This window comes from Nyctereutes procyonoides, unplaced genomic scaffold, assembly GCF_905146905.1.
Source record: "Nyctereutes procyonoides isolate TBG_1078 unplaced genomic scaffold, NYPRO_anot_genome, whole genome shotgun sequence".
Classification (NCBI taxonomy): domain Eukaryota; kingdom Metazoa; phylum Chordata; class Mammalia; order Carnivora; family Canidae; genus Nyctereutes; species Nyctereutes procyonoides.
This window is the reverse complement of record NW_026575002.1, coordinates 105,207-114,999: the sequence shown is the minus strand read 5'-3', so window position 1 is coordinate 114,999 and position 9,793 is coordinate 105,207. Positions and strand designations below refer to the sequence as shown.

General features: G+C 42.3%; 1 pseudogene; it reads left to right on the top strand.

Moving 5' to 3' along the window:
* The first annotated feature begins 9,018 nt into the window (after positions 1 to 9,018).
* On the top strand, positions 9,019 to 9,521 carry LOC129514619 (immunoglobulin heavy variable 3-74-like; annotated as a pseudogene).
* The last annotated feature ends 272 nt before the right edge of the window (positions 9,522 to 9,793 follow it).

The window sequence follows — 9,793 nt, the reverse complement described above, 5'->3', positions numbered from 1 at the left end:
GATGATAAAGGCTTTATCATAGAGCTTTCCTGCAGACATTGTTATGCCCTCCAGCTGTAGTTTTGTTTCTGTTGTTGTTGTTTTTTTTTTCCAAAATGATTCTACCCGTTTGGCAACTTAGGAAAGAAATGAAGAAGACACAAAGAGATGGAAAACATTCTGTGCTTACAGATTAGAACAACGAATATTGTCAGGGCACCTGTGTTGCTCAGAGGTTGAGTGTCTGCAATTGGCTGGGGTTGTGATCCTGGGGTCCTGGGATAGTGTCCTGCATCAGGCTTTTGGAAGGGAGCCTGTTTCTCCCTCTGCCTCTGTGACTTTCCTGAATAAATAAATAAATCTTTAAAACAAATAAAAAATATTGGGGATCCCTGGGTGGCTCAGCAGTTTGGCGCCTCCCTTTGGCCCAGGATGTGATCCTGGAGTCCCGGATTGTGTCCCACGTTGGGCTCCCGGCATAGTCCTGCTTCTCTGTCAGGCTGTGTCTCTGCCTCTCTCTCTCTCTCTCTCTCTCTCTCTCTCTCATAAATGAATAAATAAAATCTTAAAAAAAAACAAAAATAAATCCTGTGAAAATCTCTACATTGCCCAGAACCTTCGACATATTCTTTTTTTTTTTCCTTCTACTTATTCAAAGCAATCCTTGTGAAAGCATCCTGGACATTTTTCACAGAGTATGAACAGATAATCCTAAGATTTTTATGGCACACACAGAGACATTAGGGACACATGGATGCACTGGCATGGCCCTGCTGTATTTGTTGTGAGTAGTATCATGTAACCACCCTCATCCGGTGAAGGGTGCATTTCTCACCTGGAACTAGGACTAACCTGTTGCAAACCATAGGTATCTGTCAAAAAGTCACAGTGGACACACTGAACAGGAGAACAATGATACAAGAGAGTCAGATATACTCAGACACTTTGGAACTCCAGTTTAAGGATGTTCTGTTATAACATTTCCAGAAGATGAGGATGTGATGACCCAGTGGGATTTGTGCCTCACCATCACCTTACAGGGTTGTGTTGTACTGATGGCTGTTAGGTGTGTCCCTTGTCACTGGATGAACATTTGGTGCCCCGTGTCCTCATTTAAACCCACCTGCATCTGTGACTCTGCCTCTGGACATGAGATCAGTTTCCCTTTAGGATTTCCTCAATGGAACCCCTCATGGGTCCTACAGGACTTATTTGGCCTTTATCATATTATTTAAATGCAATCATTTCTGTCATGGAATTTGCAACAACCAGGTAACATGACCCGGTTATGTCAATATCTAACAGCTCTACCATCCTATTCCATAGTCTACATGTGAACTTACATGACAGTGAAGCTATTTCAGGGAAGGTAAGTCCACTCATGGTCAGCAAGGCAGGGGAGCAGCTCTGAATGCTCAGAAGCAGGGCATTGGTTGGCTGTGATGATTTCATCAACATTTATACAAATAGCAGCTGTCCCCAGACATGAACATTCAGAAAATAGATGTGAGATGATAGAGCAAGGGATGGAGCACACAGTTCCTCTTGCAGTGTGCAGCCCTGGACCTGAGCTGGGCTTACATGGATGTCTAAATGCACAGTGCAATTGGCAATGGATTGTTATCATTTGCTGTTTGTGTTGTTTCCTCTGTAGATGCTCACACCCCACCATGTTCAAACTTGTCTTGGGGTATTGTGACTCTTCCTGGCTGCATTGGAGAGCCGTTATGAACATGGCCTCCTATCTCTAGCCTGGGATTGAATGTTTGCACCCCGGAGTCTTCAGGGAGCCCTCATAGGAGAGGCATAAAGCCCTTTCTGTCCTCAGTTGACGTCTGAATCATGTGTTCACCATACCTGTGTCTGGGCTGGTGTATCTCAGGCACATGAATGGATCTCTAAACGACAATATGAAAGGCTCCGTAGTGTGGACCTGGGCTCGTCCTCTGAGGGCTTGTCACGAGAGAGGGTCTAGTTTCTGCCTGCTGGTTTCAGAATAGAGGTCACAGGACCACACAGCGTTCAGTTTATGGAAACAAAGCACAACGCGTGCACTCAGACCAATGTTCACACGTCTATAGGTTCCAGTCCTTCTTAACCATGCATCACATTGTGCTACTTTTTCTTCTTGGCACTCAGGGGGTCCTTAGATCCAGGAAATATCCCTATTTTTCCATTTGAGCACCATCATGCCAGGTCCGTCCCCCGCAGGAGTAGAATTGTACAAGTTCATACGTTCCTCTCTTGTCCTTAAAATCCTTGACAGTAGCGTCTGCAAGCAACCTCCCTCCTGCTGTCCTCCTCATGGTTGTATCTCCCCAATGTCAACACACACAGCTCCAAACTCCAAAACCTGCTCAGTATTCTATTAGGAGTCTTCTGTTGTTGTTTTTTTCAACTCTGATCGATTTCATGGATGTTCGAAATGATTCAATAACTATCCAGCTCTTGCAGGGATGTGACAAGCCCGAGTCCCCTAAATCTTCTGACATGTTAACTTCTCTCTCCCATGTTTTCTTATACTAAAGATGGTGTGGTGAATTTTTTCTGATTTATATGTTGGAGGTGAACTTTGGACCCTGGTGTTTTGTTTCAGAGTATCGTAAACTTATTTTCACCCCTACTCTGATTGTGGATCCTGAGGACTCATTTTTGTTTGTACAAGCCTACTGGGTATTGTACTAATATTATATTATGTTTCAAGAAGTAATTATACACATATGTGGTGCATGCACATAAGGTCATCCAACAAGTGACATAAGGAGCAATGCACCACCTGGCAGTGGGACTGGGGCTTCAAGGAGGGCAGAGATGCTCCCAAAGGACCAGAATTGCAGGAATATTATTGGCAGGACTCCATGTCTCTGTGCAGGTGACACAGGCCATTTGGGGGGTGGGCTCTGCTTGCAGTCTTCCTGATCATCTGATGCATTCAAAGATGGAAAGGGGGGTACCCGGGTGCTCAGCAGTTTAGTGCTGCCTTCAGCCCAGGGCCTGATCCTGGAGATCAGGGATCGAGTCCCACATCAGGCTCCATGCATGGAGCCTGCTTCTCCCTCTGCCTGTGTCTCTGCATCTCTCTCTCTTTCTCTGTGTCTCTGATGAATAAATAAAACATTAAAAAAACAAAGATGGAATTGGCTAGATTTGGAAACAGAACAGAAGTCCTGTATGCAGCCCGCAGGGTCAGGGGGACTGATCGAAGAAAACCAAAATTACGGTTGACCAGAGGCACAAATTGAAATTGGTTTGAAACTGAAATTTCCTGCTGCATTTGTTATCAAAAATACCTGATAAATCCGTAGAAGAGGTTCATGGTAGATAGTTTTCTTCTCTTAGATGGAATATAGTATCTGAATGTAAAAAGAATTCATGAAAAACTTACAGTTGCAAAGCAGCACCATACTGTTAGTTTAGGAGGGATAAGAAAAATAGAAATATAGGGTATACAATGGAAAATGTTCATTCTGACACGAGTTTATTATATCCCAATCTCTGCTTGAATGAGCTCATTCTGCATCAGGTAAGCTCATCAAAGCGATTACAGAAGATCACAGAGTTAACTGCAGTGGAACACAGTGACTGAGTTGTTAGAGACTTACAAATAGAACTGCATTACCTGAAACCCTCTGAAATGCAGCTAAATTCTAAATTTAGAATTGCAGGAATATTATAGGCAAGACTCTGTGTCTTTGTGAAGTGGACCCAGGCGTCTTTAGGTCGGTGGACTCTGCTGGCAGTCTTCCTGATGCATGTGATCCATTCAAAGTTGCAATGTGTTAGATTTGGAGACAGAAGACAAGTCCTGTACATAGCCCATAGGGTCAGGGGGAATCATCCGAGAAATTCAAAATTAAGGTTGATTAAAGGCATAGATTGAAAAGAATTGAAACGAATTTTCCTGCCACATTTGTTATCAAAAATACCTTTCATCAAAATACATCATTTTTAATAATAAATTTGTTTTTTGTTGATGCTCAATTTGCCAACATACAGAAGCAGCCAGTGCTCATCCTGCCAAGTGCTCCCCTCCGTGCCCATCACCCAGTCACCCCAACACTCCGCCCACCTCCCCTTCCATTACCCCTTGTTCATTTCCCAGAGTTAGGTGTCTCTCATGTTGTGTCACCCTCACAGAAATTTTCACTCATCTTCTCTCTTTCCTTTTACTCCCTTTCACTAATTTTATATTCCCCAAATGACTGAGACAATATAATGTTTATCCATTTCCGATTGACTTTTTTAATCAGCATCGTACCCTCCAGGTCCATCCACGACAAAGCAAAAGGTGGGTATTTGTCGTTTATAATGGCTGAGTAATATTCTATTGTATACATAGACCACATCTTCTTTGATACAATAATATTTTTATTATTTATTTATTTTTTATAATAAATTTATTTTGATTGGAGTTCAATTACCCAACATACAGAATAACACCCAGTGCTCATCCTGTCGAATGCCCCCTCATTGCCCGTCACCCATTCACCCCCACCCCCACCCTCCTCCCCTTCCACCACCCCTAGTTCATTTCCAGAGTTAGGAGTCTTTATGTTCTGTCTCCCTTTCTGATATTTCCCACACATTTCTTCTCCCTTCCCTTATATTCCCTTTCACTATTATTTATACTCCCCAAATGAATGAGAACATATAATGTTTGTCCTTCTCCGCTTGACTTACTACACTCAGCATAATACCCTCCAGTTCCATCCAAGTTGATTTCTAGCAGCAATGTCCACAATCGCCAAACTCTGGAAGGAGCCTTGATGTCCATCGAAAGATGGATGGATAAAGAAGACGTGGTCTATGTGTACAATGGAATATTACTCAGCCATTAAAAATGACAAATACCTACACCTTGCTACAATAACATTTTTAAATAAAATGGTTTTTTTTGTTACATTGAATTAGCCAACTTATACTACATACTTCTTTTCTGATGTTCAATAATCCATCAGGTGCTTATAACACCCAGTATTGATGACATCATTTACCCTCTTTAATGCACATCACACAATGACCCAATAGACCCACTAACCTCCCCAGGATTATACCTCATTCTGTTTCCTATAGTTAATGGTTTCTCATGTTCTGTCCCCCTCTCTAATGATTCCCAGGCTTCCCAGCATTAGCCAATGTTACTTTGAAAGGTTACGTATATTCCACGTTAGACAGAAATGATATGATAATTGTCTTCTGATTGATTTATTTGACTTAGCAAAATACCCTCCAGTTCCATCAATGTCACTGTAAATGGTAGGTATTTGATATTTCTGACGACAGAGTAATATCCCATTGTGTATATTCCACATGATATTTATCCTTTCTTCTGTGGTGGATATCATGTCTCCCTCCACAGTTTGGCTATTGTGTACTTTGCTGCTATGAACACTGGGGTTCAGGTGCCCTTGGCATCACTACATCTGTGTGCTTGGAGTAAATACTCAGTAATACAATTCCTGGAGCATATGCCATTCACAACAAAGGAAAGAACCAGAGGTCATACTCTCTGCCATAGATCTAATGAAGAAGGATAAAGTAAAAAATCAGAGCTCAAATACAGGATATTAATTTTAAAGTTACTAGTTGCATTTCAGGAAAGCTAAAACACACTACATTATAACTTAGAGAAGAAATGAACCAATTCAGTTGTAAATTAAAAGTGATCAATGTGAGATAGGGTCTAAACTAGATGCTGTAACAGCCATGGTAAATGAGGTCGAATGGAGCATAGGTGATATCGAAGACAAGGTGTTAGAAAGGAACGAAGGTGAGGAAAGTAGAGAAACACAAATAATGGACCGTGAAAGGCTTGAAAACTCACTAGTGCCATTAGTTCAAACTAAATTAAAATATTTAGTGCCCATGAAGGGAAGGAAGAGAGAGAAGGACAGAACATGTATTTGAGAAAATCATAGCAAAGACTCCTTTTCTTTCTTTTTTTGAAATATTTAATTTATGTATTCATGAGAGACATAGAGAGGCAAAGACAAAGGCAGAGAGAGGAGCAGGCTCCCTGCAGGGAGCCCAATGTGGGACTTGATACGGTGTCTACAGGATCATACCCTGGGTCAAAGGCAGGTGCTGAACAGCTGAGCCACCCAGGAGTTCCAGCAGACTCTCTTTCAATTAAAAGACACATCCAGATTGAAAGTGAGGGAGTAAACTCCCACTGATCATGTCAATGGACGTCAAGAGGAAGGACAAGGAGCAATACTTATAGGAGCTGATCTAGAATTTAAAACAAAGCCTATAATAAAGGATGAAGAAGGATACTATATCATAAAAATTGTTTATCCAACAGAAAATCTACCTTTTCAAAATATTCACACCGCTAACTTCGGAGAAGACATGTGCACAAACCAATTAACCCTAAACTTAATGACACTCATGGCTACTATTACCTTTACAGCGGGGACTTCAATGTCCCCTGATATCAGTGAGAATCATCTAAGCAGAAGCTCAACAAGAAACAAGGGGTTTGAGAGACATCCTGGATCAGACACACTTCACAAATATATCAGAGCATTTTTCCCAAAGCAGAATACACGTTCTTCTTTATTGCATGTGGAAAATACTCCAGAATTGATCGTACACATGGTCACAACTCATGTGTCAAGTAGTACAGAATGGTTGAATTCACTTCATGAATAGGTTCAGACCAATATGCTATCAAACAACAAGTCAAAACCAATAAAAACATGGAAGGCCCCTAAATGACAATGCGATACTACCTCACACCAGTGAGAATGGGGAAAATTAAGAAGATATGAAAGAACAAATGCTGAAGTGGATGTGGAGAAAGGGAACCCTCTTGCATTGTTGGTGGGAATGTGAACTGGTGCAATCACTCTGGAAAACTGTGTGGAGGTTCCTCAAAGAGTTACAAATAGTCCTGCCCTACGACCTGGCAATTGCCCTGCTGGGGATTTACCCCAAAGATATAGATGCTGTGAAATGCCGGGACACCTGCGCACCCATGTTTATAGCAGCAATGTCCAGAGTGACCAACCTGTGGAAGGAGCCCTGGTGTTCGTCGAAAGATAAATGGATAAAGAACATGTATTCTCTATTTACAATGGCATATTCCTCAGCCACCACAGTGGAGGAATACCCAACAATTGCTTCAACGTGAGTGGAACTGGAGGAGATTTTGCTGAGGTATGTAGGTAAAGTGGAGGACAAACATTATATGGTCTCCTTCATTCGGGTAATATAAAAAATGGTGTAAAGAATTATAGAGGAAATGAGGGAAAATAAGTGGGAAAAATTAGAGAGGGTGACAAAATATGAGAGACTTCTAAATCTGGGAAACAAATAAGAGGTAGTGGGAGGAGAAGTCGATGGGGGCATGGGGTGACTGGGTCAAGGGCACTGAGGGGAACACTTGACCATATGAGTCTGGGGTGCTATGCTATATGTTGGAAATCAACCTTCAATAATAAAAATATATAACAAATAAATAAATGTACATAAAAGGACATCATATTGAAGAAGAAATGAGTTAATGAAGAAATTAAAGAATTTAAGCAAAATTTCAATCAATGAACATTAAATCACAATCATACAATCCAGTGTGTCTCTCAAAACCCTTGTTTCCTGGTAAAGCCATCCACAAAGGGAACAACGGAGCAACACAGGTCTTCTCCAGGACCTGATTGAAATGGGAGCATATCCAGTGCATTAGCAGAGTGAAGATGAGGGTAAAACGTATTGCCAGGCTGCTGTTCCCACATGCAGAAGAATGAAAGGGGACACTTTTCTCGCATCATCACAAAAATGGACTCAAAGTTGATGAAGGATCTAAATGAGTCGGGAAACCATCAGAAACCTCAGCAGAACACAGGCAGCCCTTTTTCTACCTCGGCTGCAACCACTTCTAGACGAGTCTCCAGAGGTAAGGGAAAGAAAGGAAAATGAAGTATGGGGACTTCATCAAGAAAGAGCATTTTCACACAAAGGAATCACTCAGTGTAATTAAAAGGCAGCCTACAGAATGGGAGAAGATATTGGTAATGTCTTATCAGACTAAGGCTCGAATTCATATGTAAAATGAACGTATCAAGCTCAACAGCCACCAATGGAATCTCCAATGAGAATTGGGCAGAAGTTGCGAACAGACTTCCTGTCCTGTCCTGAGATCCCACATCACACCCTATATTAGGGAGCTCATTCTCATGCAAAACGAAATTCATTTGCTCTCCTAGATTTGCCATATATCAAACACAATATTAGAAGAAAGTGTCTGACAGAAAAGAAGGAAAACATCAATGCCCCTAAGTTGAAGATTACCATAGAAATTAGGCAATAATAAAATAAAAGACTTTAAAATCATTCAACAGGAATAAAATAATTTGTTTACATATACATTGTCAGGGAGGAAAATAATTCCAAAAAAAACACTTAAAAATAAGTAATGAACTCAGGGAAAATTCAGGATATCAAATCAAAATAGACCATGAAGTTAATTTCTACACACTAACAACCAAATTTCTGTATAAAATATACAAAACATTCTCCTTTACACTGGTATTAAAAATAAATATTTAAAACTACACTTCTTTAAGGAGAGAAAATGCTATTTAAAAATGAACTATATTGGGATCCCTAGGTGGCGCAGCAGTTTGGCGCCTGCCTTTGGCCCAGGGCGCGATCCTGGAGACCCGGGATCGAATCCCACATCGGGCTCCCAGTGCATGGAGCCGTCTTCTCCCTCTGCCTGTGTCTCTGCCTCTCTCTCTCTCTCTGTGACTATCATAAATAAATAAAAATTAAAAAAATGAACTATATTAATGAGAGACTTTCAAAAGGCACAGAAATGCAAAAATAAATACTTTGATGGATTAGAACATCATAAATCCACTGTGCCACCAAAAGAATGCGATCTACCGTTGTGAAGTAATGCTTGTATATAACTTGTCAAGAATTGAATCTAAGACTGGAGCTGACTATATAGTCAGGGGACATGCAAATAAGGCCCTCCCTACACTGATTAAGCCAGCCGAGCCCGACCATAAACCTGGAGAGGAGCCCAGCCCCAGGATACCCAGGTGGCCCCATTCAAAGCTCACGAAACAACACAGACAAACCACCATGGAGTCTGTGCTCTGCTGGGTTTTCCTTGTCGCTATTTTAAAAGGTAATTCATGGAGAACAAGGGACCTTGAGTCTGTGAGTGGAGGTGAGTGAGAGAAACAGGGATGTGGGACCGTTTCCTGACCAGGATGTCTTGTGTCTGCAGGTGTCCAGGGTGAGGTGCAGCTGGTGGAGTCTGGGGGAGACCTGGTGAAGCCTGGGGGGTCCCTGAGACTCTCCTGTGTGGCCTCTGGATTCACCTTCAGTAGCTACGACATGCACTGGGTCCGCCAGGCTCCAGGGAAGGGGCTGCAGTGGGTCGCATTATTAGCTATGATGGAAGTAGCACAAGCTACGCAGACGCTGTGAAGGGCCGATTCACCATCTCCAGAGACAACGCCAAGAACACGCTGTATCTGCAGATGAACAGCCTGAGAGCCGAGGACACGGCCGTGTATTACTGTGCGAGGGACACAGTGAGGGGACCTCAGTGTGAGCCCAGACACAAACCTCCCTGTGGAAGGGGATCGGGACCACCAGGGGGTGCACACTCCTCACCACTTCTGTCTTGAAGGCCCAGGAGCAGGTGCAGATGGAGGTTCTGGGCTGGTTTCCTGTCAGGGTCTGGGCTTCCTCTCCAAGGAGCAGTTTCCCCAGGGAGTTGTTTAGGCAGATGATATGTGCATACCTATTCAGTCTCTGATTTAGACACATCCGTTTTTTTATGGGAAAACAGCTA